The sequence below is a fragment of the Canis lupus genome, chromosome 12 (genome assembly GCF_003254725.2).
Source record: "Canis lupus dingo isolate Sandy chromosome 12, ASM325472v2, whole genome shotgun sequence".
Classification (NCBI taxonomy): Eukaryota; Metazoa; Chordata; class Mammalia; order Carnivora; family Canidae; genus Canis; species Canis lupus.
The window spans coordinates 68598079-68612998 of record NC_064254.1 but is presented as its reverse complement, the minus strand read 5'-3'; the positions used below and the strand labels follow the sequence as shown (position 1 = coordinate 68612998).

At 46.3% G+C, this 14920-nt stretch overlaps 2 protein-coding genes across 4 annotated transcripts in view; one reads left to right on the top strand and one right to left on the bottom strand.

The window, feature by feature from the left end:
- Positions 1 to 14920, bottom strand: part of LOC112658473 (uncharacterized) — a 444780-nt gene that overhangs the window by 78307 nt on the left and 351553 nt on the right. The gene's annotated exons all lie outside the window — the stretch shown is intronic.
- The window catches only part of FYN (FYN proto-oncogene, Src family tyrosine kinase), a 211362-nt gene continuing 200532 nt past the window's right edge, over positions 4091 to 14920 (top strand). Inside the window, exon 1 of one of the 3 annotated variants that reach the window (XM_025444839.3) lies at positions 4091 to 4226. The gene's annotated coding sequence lies outside the window, so the exon portion shown is untranslated. The remainder of the gene's footprint in view (positions 4227 to 14920) is intronic. The other 2 variants (XM_025444838.3, XM_049092471.1) reach the window with 2 other exon arrangements.

The window sequence follows — 14920 nt, the reverse complement described above, 5'->3', positions numbered from 1 at the left end:
AAATGTTATTAAATTGTCTCCCAGAAGTGCTATGTCGATTAATATTAGGGTGTGGGTATCCAGTTCCCCTCATCCTTTTATGTCTTTGGCCAACTGTGCAGGAGAAAAAATTATCTTTGTATTGCTTTTGTGTTACAAGTGAAGCTGAATCTCTTTTCATGTTTACTGGCCATTTTGAGATGCCTTTCCTTTGCCCATGTTTTTCAATTGGAGTGTTCATCTTTATTCTCTTGTTGATTTGTAAGGACTCTATAGTCTGGATTCCCCTTGCCATATGTGTTGCTACTCTGTTAACATTTAAGAGAAAATTAAAACTAAAATGTGACAATAAGACAAGAAAATATTTTAACTGATAAAATAAAAAATACAGAAAATGTTACTTTAAACGGGAAAGGATAAGAAATTCAGGTGAGACAAAATAAAGTCCAGAGAGAAATAGGAAACTTTAAGGTAAAGAAATAGAAAAGTAAAAATAACCAGTACCAATGAAATCAAAGCAAAATTCTAGAACAATCCCTACATTCTAATTTGTGTAATATAAACTGTCCATAAGAAAATGCAAAAAAAAAAAAATTCAGGGGTGCAGAGGATGATATGACTTATCCCAAGTAGGGCAGGGACAGTGCCACAGACCTTTAATCGAGGTGTCTGCAGAGACCTGCACAGTGGATCAAAATGGGGAATAGTATCCAAATCCTTCAGAGTACTCTATATACTTGTTCAGGCCATTAGCAAATCCTCCTGAGGAGGCCAAATCCATTTAAAGTGACTTTTAAGAAGGGCAACAGATAAAAAGGTAGTCAAGGAAAGAATTACAAAAACAGGATGGAGTCGTGATGGAAGCAGGTTAATCTGTCATTTTAATTGCATTGTCTCTTCTTTTTTGTTCACTAATTAGATCAAGAAGCTATTAGAGTTACAGACGCTAAAAAGTGACTCTTCTTGAAGAAACCTTAAACAAGGAGATCACCCACTCCAGGTTTCACATAAGATAAATTAATCCAACATGGGATACCAAGGAGATCCATATCTTAAGAGTGGTATTTCTGAGAGTACATGACAGTTTATCTTTAAAAAGGCAGAAAGTATGCATAAACTGCTTCTTTCTATGCTTCTATGTCCATTTAGTCTTCACAGAGCAGTATGAGATCAGTTTTACTATTTCCCCATTTTATACATGAGAATGCAAAGATCCACAAAGGCTAAGTGATTTGCCTCATCGAGGTGCTAAAAGCGTGTGCTATGGAGCTGGAATCGGAAACTCTAGGCCATTGCTATTCGATAGAAATGTAATGTAAGCCATATATGCTATTTAAAATTCTGGAAAAAAAATAAATAAAATTCTCTGGTAGTGGGGCTCCTGGGTTGGTTTGGTCAGTTCAGTGTCCTCTTCTTGTTTCAGCTCAGGTCACGAGCTCAGGGTCCGGTGATCGAGCCCCACCTTGGGCTCGACTCCTCCTCAGGCCTAGGCCCCATGCTACGCAGGGAGTCTACTTGAGACTTTTTCTCCTTTTCCCTCTGCCCTCCCCCCTGTGCTCTTTCTCTCAAGTAAATAAATAAATCTTTAGAAAGAATTCTTTAGTAGCTACATTTAAAAGTAAAAACAAAAATGTGAAATAAAATTTAATAATATACTTTATTGAGCACAACGCTCAATAAATAAATAAATCAATAAGACTATTATCTTAACGTGTAATCAATATAAAAATTAATCAGATGTTTTACATTTCTATTTTCATGCTGGATATTTAAATCCAATATGTCTTTTACATTTACAGCATACCTTACTCTGCACCAGCCACATTTCGAATACACAAGTACATTTCAAGTACTTAACAGCCACCTAGGCTAGTGGTTGCCTCATTGGACAGCCCGGTTCTAGACCAGTGGTTCTCAAGATGTGGTATCCAGACCAGTTGCATCAGCATCACCAGGAAACTGTGAGAAGTACAGATCCTCAGGCCCCATTCCAAACCTACTGAATCAGACCCTCTGGGAGTGGGAAACACCAGTCTGTATTTTAACAAGTCCCTTCTGGTAATTCTGAAAGATGCTAAGGTTTGAGAATCATTGTTCTAGACAATTGCCTCTCCTGTCGCAATTCAAATCTAGGACAGAGGCTAGTACTAAGGAAGAGGAGCCCCTTCTCTCGAGATCAACAATTTTTGGCTAGATGACGTTGGCATTCTCTTGTAATGGAAACCTTTTATGCGTTGTTGTGGTTCCATTTCTTGGGACCGTGGAACGAATTCCCAGACACATAATTTGAATATGGCATCATTTATCACTTTAAGGAGGAAACAACACCCCGCAGTAATCACCCTATACTATCCCCTGGAGTTTAGTTACTAAGTTCTCTTGCCCTCAGTTTCTTCATCCATAAGATGGAGATCCATTAATAATGTTGGTAATTTTTTTTGAAAGTTTTCATTTATTTTTTTTAGTAATCTCTACACCCAACATTGCGCTCGGACTCAGGACCCCCAGATCAAGAGTCACATACTCTTCTGACTGAGCCACCCAGGCACGGGGGCAATGTTTTTCAAAGTACTGTGTACAAAAAAAAGTCAGCAAAAGTGACTGATATTTTTAAATTCTGGTTAAAAAAACTAGTGGGCAGGAAAGGTAATATAGATTTTGAGCATAGAATCAGAAGCTAATTCACTTCTATTTCTCAGAACATTAGATTTGCTGAGGGGGAAGGGTAGGGTTCTTGCCAAAAGCACTAAGGAGAATGACTCTGAGCATGCCTTAAAGGAGAATTTTCAGTAAACAGGAATTACCTATAAAGAAAATCAGGAAGCCAACGTGTTTCTTTTTATGAAGTTACATCCTGCCATAGAAAAGCTGGATAGGAAATAAAGACTGATGCACTCCGAACTGTATACTTAACCGGCTATTAGTTCATCAAGGAAAATCTGAGCAAAAGCTGTGATTTGGTGAAGGGGAGGGGGGGGAACCATGAGTAGCGAAATGTCACGAGAAACCAAAGACAACCAACAGCTACAATTATACATGGTTTTGGGGGGAAAAAACTATACAAACAAATCTCTACTCTGTGATTTCAGATTCCTAAGTCGCCACCTGCCCTCTCCACCCCTCCCCCTATTTCAATACTACTTCTTCCAGGCTTTTGCTTGAAAATAAATGTGTGCGTCCACGGAAATGCAAGAGTAATAGATTAATCTTAATCTCCTCCTTCTCTTTATTATTATTGATATTAACTGTGCGTTTCCAGGGTTCTCCGGGTCTTTCGGAGTTCCTGGGATTGGATCTTACCTTGCTCCACACTCCCCAGTGTGATGAGCGGCAACATCCTCACCACCTAACCCTTTCCCAGTTTACCCTCCCACCTTCAAATGAAAAGGCAGCAGAAGGGCAAGAGAGCCCTTTCTCCAGGCAGGTTCCCCTGGTTTTGGGTGCGGGGGGTGGGGGGGGTGGGATGGCAGATGCCTTTCTGCAGTGGCAGCTGCAACCTCCCGCAAAGCAGGAGCTGCAGCTCGCACTGTCCCCTCCTTCCCCCGCCCGAGCCCACGACCTCGCGAGTCCACGCGATCCCCCGGAGCACACACAACTCCTCCAGCCTCGCATCCCCTCTCGCAGCCCACTCGGCACGCGCGCCAGGACGCCTGCTGCCACAGTAACGCCCCGCCCACTCGGCGGCCCCGCCCCCGCCGCGGCCCCGCCCCCGCCGCGGCGGCCCCGCCCCCCGCGCCGCGGGCACCAATGGCCGCCGGCCGCAGCTCCGCACGCGTGCTGCGATAGGCCGGCGCGGCCTGCCAGTCTCCGCGCGCGTCCCGCCCCGTCCTCACTCCGGGGCTGGGGCTGGAGGGGCCGGAGCATCCGCGCGAGTAGCTGCGAGCAGCCGCGGCGGCGGCGGCGCGTCCCTGCAGTTGCGCCATCTGTCAGGAGCCGAGCGGCGGGGAGGGGGCTGCCGCGCGGGAGGAGGAGGGGGCGCCGTGAGCGGAGGCCGCCCGCGAAGGCAGAGGCGGGCTGCCCCGGGACGGAGGAGCACGCGCGGCGCTGCAGCCCCCGCGCCCCGGCAGCGCCCGCCGCGCACAAAGCCGGCGAGAGGGATCCGGCCGCCGGCCCGGGCACACGCGGCGCCGCCCCCTCGGCGCCCTCGGGAGGCCCCCGGCTCCCGGGCCCGCCGAGCCGCCTCGGCCGCGCCGGAGGAGGGCGGGGAGGACCATGTGCATGGGCTCCGGAGCCTGAGCGCCGCGCAGGTAAGCGGCCGCGGGGGGCGGGGGATGCTGCGGAGACGCCCGCCCCCGCCCGGCGCTGCAGTCTCCCCGCCGCCGCCGCCGCCGCCTCCGGGGCGCCCCGCGGGGCTGCCGGGCTCCGGGCCGGCGCGGAGCGGAGCGGAGCGGGGACGCCTCTGCGGGGCGCGGCCCGGGGGGCGCGGGGATGCGCGGGGGGCGAGGCCGGCCCGGGCTCCACCCTCGCCCTCCTTTCGGGGGCCCCCGCGGGGACCCGGCTGTGCGTGTGCGCGCGCGCGCGCGTGTGTGTGTGTGTGTGTGTTGTCCTAATGTCAGGGATGATGTAATCACTTAATAATTGATGCCCCGTGCTGCTCCCCTCCCCAGCGCACCCCACCCCTGCCCCACTCCCCCTCGGCCTCCTCCCGCGGCCGTCGCCGTCCTCAGCGCATCCTCCTGCCTATTTCTGGCACCTCCCTAGCACTTCCCCCATCCTCCCCTTCACTCTTCCTGTGCCACCACCCACCCAGCCTCCCCCGGCCCCCGTGCTGGAGCCCTCGGCCTCCTTCCTCTGCCTCCCCACCCCTTCTGCTCCCCCAGGCTCCCTTCTCCTCCCATCCCTGCCCGCTGGGCTTCCTCTCCACTTCCCCACATCGAGGACTGTTTTTTGTCTGGTCGCCTCCGCCGCTCTTATCTCTGCGGCCACAGGCGGAGGGGACCCGGCCAGAAAGAGGCCACCGAGGCTGGGCCCAGGCGGAGATTTGCTGGGACTCCGTGAGAAGAGGGATAATAAAAATCACCCTTCTTGCCCCTCCTCCCCTTAATAAATCACACAGACTCGCCGGGTGTGTGTGTGTGTGTGTGTGTGTGTGACACAAAGAGCCCTTTCAGTGCACAGAGAGGAGACGCACAAAGTACCCAAGGATGGGCACGATGATTCTTATTTCTCTTCACTAGGGCTTCCCTTTCTCTCAGATAAAGCAGTTGATTTTCTCTCCGAGAGTCTTTCCTGCCACATTGACCAGAATAAATAAATAAATAAAAGGCCCCAGATGCTGCAGGGTGGCAGGTGCTGTCATTTTGCCACATTCATGGACCCAGTGCTGTTGACTGGCAGCTGCAGTGTTCCTTAGATTTAAGGGGGAAATGATGCCAGCCGTCTCCAGAGTTGCTTCACTGTCAAGGTAGCCCTCCTCTGCCTTGTTTTAACCTCCTCTCTTCGGGGGATAGGTACTCAAGAGCTGGGGTGCAAAACATGGGTGTGGGGGCAGAAGAATTTTGCTTCTGCATCAGATAATTGGCGTTTAGTAAGAGCGAGGCAGCCAGACTTCTTCTCTGAAGTCTTAAGAAATGCTGAAGTCTTGAAATGAAATTTCGTCTGCCCAGTGGTGTTGTGTTGGCCTTATATTTAAACAAGTTTCTGGGGACATCAAAAAAACATGGCCTAAGTTGGTATTTGGAAGACCACTGGAGACCGTGCCTCTTCCCTGCTTCAGAGTAGCCTTCAGACACCCACATCCTTCCTCTCACCACCCAAGCGATGGCAATACTTTCCACCCTTTGTGCTCTTTCTCCTGAGTCCTGATCCCATGGGTACTGTGCTTGCAGATGTAGGGACTCAAAGGCTTTTGGAGGAAGTGGTTTGTTAACTATCTCATGTTTGGGCACACTTAAATGAGAGCAAAGGATGTAGAGAATCTTGTGAAGGAACTTTGAACCATCTGTTTGGTGTTCCTCTCAAAGAGGAAATGTTAATGTAAATCTAGAGGCTTAATGTTCCATTTTGTAAGCCGGTGACCATTACATGCTTAATCGATAATGTGAAAACTTAGTTTGAACCCCATTGATTCCTAAGAACATGGCTCCTTGACTATTGTAAGGAATCCGTTTCAAGTTTGTGCTTCAAGAATTTTATCAGAAAAGAGTTATGATTCACTAAACATTTACTTCTCCACTTTCTAAGGACATTCATCGTGGACCTTTTTATATTAAAAAAAAAAAGCAATAGGGTTAATGAGTGTACTGTAAAAACAAAGGGTTGTTTGTTTGATGCCAGACCCAGGAAGGAAAGTCAGTGCACAATAAGCTCACACTGTGTTGACCAAGCTAAAGAGACTTAATGATAAGGTTGAATGTGAACAAATGCACACTCTGCTTTCTGTATTTACTCTATGCTTTGTACTGGGTCTGGACTCTCCAATCCCATCTGATTTTCTTGGGTTCTATTTAACCTTTCGGGCTCAGCTCAAAAGTCTGATGCTTTTTCCATCCTCCCCTCCAAACAAATCACCACGCCTCCAATTTTGTTTTCAGACTTCAGCAGTAGGCATTACGTTTGGCATGTCTCTGTTCCCATCATTAGTCGGTCAGCACATTGAGAGAAGGAAGCTGGACTTACTTATCCTATATCAATAAATGTAAATTAGGTCTTTGGTATGTGCCAGGCACCTGGACTCATTAAGCTAATTTTAGCAGCTATAACAAATAGGCCTGCAAAAATGTAATGGCTCAAAAGCAATAGATGTTTATTATTCCTCATGTAGTAGTCTACTTTTTAAATGCCTTGGCCTGGAAATGACACCCATCACCTCCACTCACATCCTGTAACATGAGGGTGAGTTATTTGGCCACATTTAATTGCTGGGGAGCCGAGGAATCACAGGTTAGCCCCTTGACAAAGAAAAGAGATCAAGAAGAAGTGTATTTTGGGCCAGCAGCTTTGCCATGTGTTGGCACTCAACGAGGCACAGTCATTGCCCTCAAGGAGCTTGCAGGCTGATGAGAATTAAAATATATGGAAACCTGGAGCCTGTACCCATCAGTGTTTTATTCTTTTGATTTCCTGAGTTCAGACCTTTTTATTTTACACGTGTTTTAAAAAACTTTGCTTTTTGTCGGTTCAAGCAGCTAGTTCCCACTCAGTGACTACTTTTAATACAGGGATCTCATGCCTCTGCTGTTGACTTTGATATGGTTCTTTCACTCCAGGAGCACCTATTTTTGGCCCAGGGTTGTTGTTGTGTTTTTTTGTTTCTGTTTTCTTGCTGATTTTTAGACTCCCCACGTGGCTAGGAGGATCCTTAGAAATCACAGTTCCACCTTGGCAAGCAGACTGCAGAGGAGGAACTTCTTGCCTGGGGCCATGCTAGTGGGAAGGGAGCCCCAGCAGGCCCAGATCTCCCTCCACCTGGGCCCCCTTCGCCACACAGCTGCCCTGACTTGGTGACTGTGACTGCTGTGTATTCCCTGGAGACTGAGTGAGCTTCCAGACCTCCAGGAGCAGGGCAAACTGCTAGTGTTCTGGATAGTGTCTGTTCTCCACAGGCCTCCAAAGTGTTGGAGCAATGCAGTCCATACTATTCATCATACTTAATAATGCACATATTTTTGCTACAAGCAGTTCATTATATTCATCTGTTCTGCAAACATTAGCCAAGTGTGTTATTGTGTGCAAGGCACTGGGAGATAGGGTCATGAAAATGAATGCTTCTGCTGTCTTTGCTCTTCCAGGGCTCACAATCTGCTAGAGGAGATGAAAACAGATAAATAGTAGCTAACTTTTATTGAGCATTTACTATGTGCCAAGCAGTGTTGAAGTTCTAGACCTTTTTTTTTTTTTTTAAAGATATTATTTATTTATTCATGAGAGATATGAGGGGTGGGGGCCGAGACACGGGCAGAGGGAGAAGCAGGCTCCATGCAGGGAGCCCGACATGGGACTCCATCCTGGGACTCCAGGATCACGCCTTGGGCCGAAGGCAGGCGCTTAACCGCTGAGCCACCCAGGGATCCCCTGAAGTTCTAGTCTTAACAATAATGACATGATGTGGTTTCACTTGTCCCCATCTTACAGATGGGAAATTGAAGCAGGGCAGATTAAGTAACTCAAGATCACACAGTTATTGGGTGGTAGAGTCACGATTCGGGCCCAATTAGTTTGGTTTCAGAGCCCTTGCTTTTTAGCCACTAGGCAATATGCAAAATATTATATGTGGATATAATGATATTAAAATAAATTATAGGCCTTAAGGGGGGAGAGCTAAATGCTATGGAAATTGATACTTCTAGTTGCTGTGAAACGACTTTATATTTAAATTTTTTAAAAAGTAAAAAAAAAAAATGAGAAAGCAAAGAATGTTGATAGTGGTAATACTTTTACTCTGTGTGATTCCTATTTTAAGCTGGGTCCTTCTGTGGGACACAGAGAGGTCTGTGTGTGTGTGAATTGTCCTACGTATATGCTTTGCAGCATTCATTCGTTGTATTGACCATGCCAGACATTGAACTAGATGCCTCAGGGGCAGAGTACGTGTAATCCTGCTCCAAAGAACTTACCTGGTTGAAGGAAGTGATTCTAGGGGTTGTCTCAAGAGAACACATAGAAAGGGGCATCAACTCTGCAAAGAGGTGGGAAAGTGGGCCAGCCAGGCTGAAAAGGTTTGGAGGAGGATCTTTGAGATGAAGAGTAGGTGTCTGCTAGTAGAGTGTTGTAGGAAGGCCATTGCCCCAGAAGGCAAAGGCAAGGACCTTTTGGGAAACTGCAAGTAGTTCAGAGTAGGCGGGGGTTGTAGAGAGATGGACAGAGGAAGAAGATGGGGCTAGAGGAAAATTGAGAATGTTCCTGTAAGTACAGTTGACCTTTGAACAACGTGGGTTTGAACTGCGCTGTCCACTTAGGTGTAGATTTTTCTTTGATAGATACATTACAATATTGCAAATGTATTTTCCTCACAACTTTCTTAACATTTTTTTTCTCCAGCTTACTTTATTGTCAGAATATAGTATATAATACATGTATCATACAAAATATGTGTTAATCAGCTCTTTATGTTATCAGCACCTTCAACAGTAGGCTGTAAGTGGTTAAGTTTTGGGGGAGTCAAAAATTACACACAGATTTTTAGACTGCCTGGGGATTGGCTCCCCTAACTCCTATGTTGTTCAAAGGGCCAGAATGTCAGAATGCTGTTTAAGAGTTGTAAGTGGAGATGACACTTTGATCTAATTCGTATTTTATGAAAGATCATCTGGCCACCATGTGGGCTGTTGACCAGAGGCAATCAAGACCAATGTAGGGAAGGTAGTTATGGAAACTCACATGAGCCATAAGATGAAGCTCTAAATGGAAGGAATAGAAGGTGGAAATGGAACAAAAAGGAATAAGAGAGGGGTGAGACAGCATATGAGGGGTGTGCAGAAGAAGGGTCCTGGAAATTAGGTGGAAAGAGACACGTAGCAGGTAATAAAGAAAAAGAGAGGGCACATGTGTAAAATGATGAGTTTATCATGGCCACTTGGGGCTTTTGGGTCAGGGTGTGTCGTAGGCAGTTGAATATTTGGGTCTGGAGGGATGACTAGGACTTAAATATAAGTCTGTTAGCAGCAAATCAGAAACTCCTTGAAACAATGGATGTGGGCAATATCGTGGAGGGAGTTTGTAGGAGACTCGCCGAGGAATGGAGGAGGAAGAGGAGCCCAGGTCCCCAATGGGAGGGGAACAGCCAGAGAGTTGAAAAGGCCCAGGGGAGAAAATATAGACCATTCTCAAAATACAATGGTGGTACACAGTTAAGACCAGGGGAAGTGCAGCATGTTTCAACACCAGGGGAGAGAGCTGTCCCTGATCCCCAGGAGGGGAGGGTTATGCCCCACAGATTAAGCACAGTTAAGAATGAAAACTGTAGTTTGGTTTTTTTTAAGATTTTATATATTTATTTGACAGAGCAAGTGAGAGCACACAAGCATGGGGAGCTGCAGGCAGAGGGAGAAGGAGAAGCAGGGGGCCTGATGCAGGGCTCGATCCCAGGATCCTGAGCTGAGCCCAAGGCAGATGCCTAACTGACTGAGCCACCCAGGCGCCCCTGGAAAGTGTGGTTTGATTTAGCACCAGAGATCTCTGAATCCGGCCACAGCAGCACCAGGGGAATAAGGAACGGAAGTCGAGCACTCTGCTGCTCCCCAGACCAAGGCAAAGACATCAGAACCACAGAACGTGTAACCATAAGGGACTAGAGATCACAGAGTCCAGCATGTCTGTTTACTTACAAGGAAACATGAGGCCCAGAGAGGCCAAGTGACTTGTCTAAGGTGGAGAGTCACCACTTAAAAGCCGGACGTCAGGTGAGGGGCTTGGTCCTGGCTCCCCTCCAGCTGCGTGAACCGGGCCAAGTTACCTAAACTCTCCGTGCCTCCCTTTTTTCCACCCTTACATTGGAGATAATAGTTCCTTCCTCAGAGCTTTGCTGTGAGGAGTCAGTGAGATAATAAACGTAGAGCAGTCGGGATAGTGCCCCACACGTGGAGACGCTGGGAGTGTGCTGCTGCTGTTCCGTGTGTGTGTGTGTGTGTGTGTGTGTGTGTACACACATCCGTGTAGCATATTTACATACGTATCCCTTAGGGAAGGGAGGATGAAGAGGTACTGTCTGCACGAAAAGAAATTGTGAATATTTTAGAAAGAGATTTGGGCGACTGGTCAGGTCTTGGGTCAAGAATTATTGGAAAGGTAGGAAAGTTTATATAGTATGACTGAAAAACAGCATGTTGAGTAAGTTTTCCTGAGAAACGCAGAGCCTTTTTTATTCTTGAGAATAGAAAACATAAAAGCACTTTGAAGTTAGCCCTATCAAAGAGTGTCTTGGTTTTAGTCAGACAACCAGAATTTTAACCTAGTTATGATGCAAATCCTTTGAATTTGACTTAGGAATTTCATCAGACTTCCTGAAGGCAGAGACTACAGAGAAAACGTGAGTTATGGCTTTTAGGCACTTGGTTCTTACGAGAATAGGGTGATTTGGATTATTTCGAGAAATATCCTTTTTTTTCCCCTCAATGTAGCAAATCTAATTTTTAGCTGCCAAAACACCCGAGTAGCCCAAACACTATTACCCCAATGGACTTGGGTGACAGGCAGTATAGACAGCCTAGGAATAAGTGGCACTCTGGACTTGATTAGAACACAGTAATCCTAGAAGGATATAAATTGAACTGGATTTATGGTCTAATAAAAACGTGGGAAGAAAAGATAATGCTTACTGACTCATGAAACTTTAACAACGTTTGTGAGGCTCTGAGTTGTCGTAATGTTTGGATGAGAGCATTTTCCCATTCGTCTCAGCGCTTCCAGGATGACCTACAGGATGTAAAGCTGACTTGGGTCCATCCTGGGTATTTTTAGGAAGCAGAGATCACCACGTTATTTCTGCCCTTGTAGACCTGTGGCCTCAGGCAGCCCCTTGTTGGTTTGGACAAATATGTGTCGAACATCAATTAACTATAAATTTGGGGGAGAAAAATGTACAGTGTGGGAAAGTCTTAGCCCATTGCTTATTTCAATTCGTAAGGCTTCTTCTGACGGCTGCTTATTTCTGGCCTTCTGATAATGTCAAAAAAAAAAAAAAAAAAGGCATGTAGCACGCCACATGTGCTACTTACCCCTCCTTAAATATACCATAAAAATAATAATACCTACCACTTTTATTGCACCCTGGAGGCCTCGTTAAGTGCTTTACATACAGTAATTTACTTAATTATAACAACTCTGTAAGGCAGGTGTTATTATCCCCATTGATCAAATGGGAAGACCGAGGCTCAGAAAGGTTAAGGAACTTGAGTGTGGTCACCCAGCTAATTACTAGAGAAGCCAGTCTGTGTGGTTCCTAAGCTCATGCCTGCTTTTGCTCCGAAGCTGTGGTGGTTCCTCGCTCCCTGCCTGCTTTCTAATGTCCTTACCTTTGCTTTGCAGTTGCTTCTGGGTTAAGTGTTGGAGGATATAAAGACACCTTCCCCCCCTAGTGGAAACCTCACTCCTTCATTGCTCCACTCAAGGCCTACCTTCTGGGAAGTCCCCTCTTGGTCCTCTTTCTGGGCCCCCATAGCACTTGGTTAACACCTCGTCATCACCCTCATCATGGTCTGACTTTAAAAAAAAAAAGAGCAAAATGGAGTCAGCTGGGTGAGAGAATGGGCGGATACTGTTTTTTTTTTTTTATGGACCTGTGAGCTCTTTGGAAGTCAGGGACTATATATATCCATGGTCGATTGGCCGGCACGACACCCAGCATTATTCCATGATGTACTATCATTATTATTCCCATTTAATAGAGGGGGAAGCTGAGGTATAGGACGTTAAGTGGTTTAGTCAGACTCACACAGCTCGTAAGCAGCAGAGCTGGAATCTGAACCCAGGCAGTCAGTCTGACTCCAGAATCTCTGCTCCCAAGACTGAATTTGTTCTGTTTCTCAAGTGAGCTTGTAAACTGTAAGGACAGAGACTGTGCATATCACCTCCTAGCCCAGTGCATTCACAGTCCACACCCCGTAAACATCAGCCCTCGTCGTCTTCCATCCACACCGGCAGCACAACCAACAGAATATATTGACTAGGCCTTAGCTCATAAGAATAATAAGGAGAAAGCTTTAGGGCCATGGTTACATGAATATTCTCTGAGGATCTTAGAGAATGCATATTCCCAGGCCCTCTTCTGACTCCGTAGGTCTGGGGCGGGCAGGCCTGACACTGAAATCTCTTCTAGGTATGAGCATGGCAGCGGGGATGGACCCACCAGGGAGGCAGCTTCTGAAAGACAAGGAATGAGGCAAGCATAGTGACTCTGAGCCTCACTGATGAGAGCAGGCCGTGAAGTGGTGGAGAATCATCAATCAGCGGAGCCAGAGCCAGCAGCCACCCAGGGGAGGCTGGGGATCAGAAATCAATCACAGGAAGACCACTTACTTTGTATTTTTAAGATTTCTAAGTACCTGCTTCTTTTGAATGTGCTGGTGGGATTTTATCTGATGAATTTAAACACTTTTTTTTTTTTTCAGAGCTTCCATCTTTGAGGCTCCCAAAAATAGTAGGCTTTTCATGGAGTTGTGTAAGGATTCCATCTGCTTTATACCGAAAAGTAGGGCTTTAATGGAAAATTAAAAATGAGCCAGATCGCCTTTCCCACAACAAAGCCCAGGGCACTTTTCCCAATCCTTTCTTCTTTTAATCCCCAGAAAAAGTTACTGAATCTGTATTTCTTCTGTGAGATTTACCCCCCACCCCCCAATTTAAATTCTACTGAAAAGGCAAATAAACCCTAAACAAGTTTCTTCATTTCCACACATTGTCCTATCTATTTAAAAGCCAATAATGGTTTCAAATACTGTCATTTGTAAAATTTGATTTTCAATTTTCTTTTTATTCCAGAACTGTGTGATATGTTGCCTATAACTAGGCACAAGCATGCAAGGGTACTCGAAAAGTGCTGATTTCTGTTAAAGGTTTCTCTTATTTGCTCTCAGAGTTTGGATGCTTTCACCTTTCGTTGTGGAGTTTACTGTCCAACCTACAGATACAAACAGAGCGCGTCACTGTTTTCAGATGTAACAGCTGAGTTATCAGTGAACAGCAACATCCCGTCATTCCTTTATCATCTTCTCTTACTCGAAAATGCCAATCCTGCGGCTGTCCTTGATGTATACCTTTGCCCCATCTATAGTCTCTTAATAGGTTTCGTCCTTCGGGCTCTCCCGTGGTTTGCAAATCACGACTGCATTGCTTCATCCCTATACCTTCTAAATTGAGTGAGGAGGTGTTAATCCGTGTAAACTGGATGTGCTGACTGATGTGGATACTGGTTCTCTTGCCTTGTCCCTTTACGAACAACCCAATGAATAGGAGAAAGGCCACATTCCTTAGGCTGGCATTCAACACCTCCCAGCGTCTCCACATCCTTGGTCATACCTGGCTCACTTCATTCACCACTGCACTAACACTCGATGAGCCGGATGTCAGTCTATTAATGAGTCTATCTCATTAATAGGAAGTATGTGTTCCGGCCTTCGTTTTCCCTCCTGGAGTCCCCTAATGCTTCTTTTCCCTCAGAATTCTACTCGTTTTTCAAGGCCCCGCTGAAATCTCAACTCTGGGAAGATTCCCTTGATCTCTCCGTCCTCTTGCATTGAACCTTTGCAAGCAATCGTCTCCTCATGAATGATGCTTTATGTTGTTAAATTCTCATACGCAGAATCCAAGGTGCAGAGAAATTTTGTGACTTGCCCAAGGTCATACATCCAGTAATTTAGTTTAGACCAGAATCCAGGTCTCTGAGGAATCTATGTATACAGGCCCTGTTTTCTCAAGAGACTCTTGGCCTCCTGTGTGCCAAAATGTTGCTGGCCGCCCATCCTCCCTTTTTGTCCCCCCTGTACCGTGTAGCACAATGTCATTCATACTGCAGATATTCAGTGGATGTTCATTCAGACGGGAGCAGGGCACTGGAATATGTAGCTGGTTTCCCAGCCATCCGTGGGGCTAGGCTAGCATCTTCTTGGACGTTGAGCTTCTGTAGTTTCTAATGGCACCAGATTCACTTTGGACCAACCCATGTGGTTTAGGGTAATGATTGTCACAGACTGTTTCCAGGAACCACCATTGTATTTTGAGAATGGTCTATATTTGAAGATCTTTTCCTCATAACTTTGAGCTTTTTGTTAGAAATTTAGAGTGGTCAGAGAAGTGGGGGAGAGGGGGTCGCCTGGGTGACTCAGTTGGTTAAGCATCCAACTCTTGATTTTGGCTCAGGTCGTGATCTCAGGGTTGTGGGATCCAGCCCTGCATCGGGCTCTGTACTCAGCAGGGAGTCGGCTGGAGATTCTCTCTCCCTCTGCCCTTCCCTCTGCTTGCTCTCTCTGTTATACACACACACAAATATTTAAAAAAAAGAATTTAG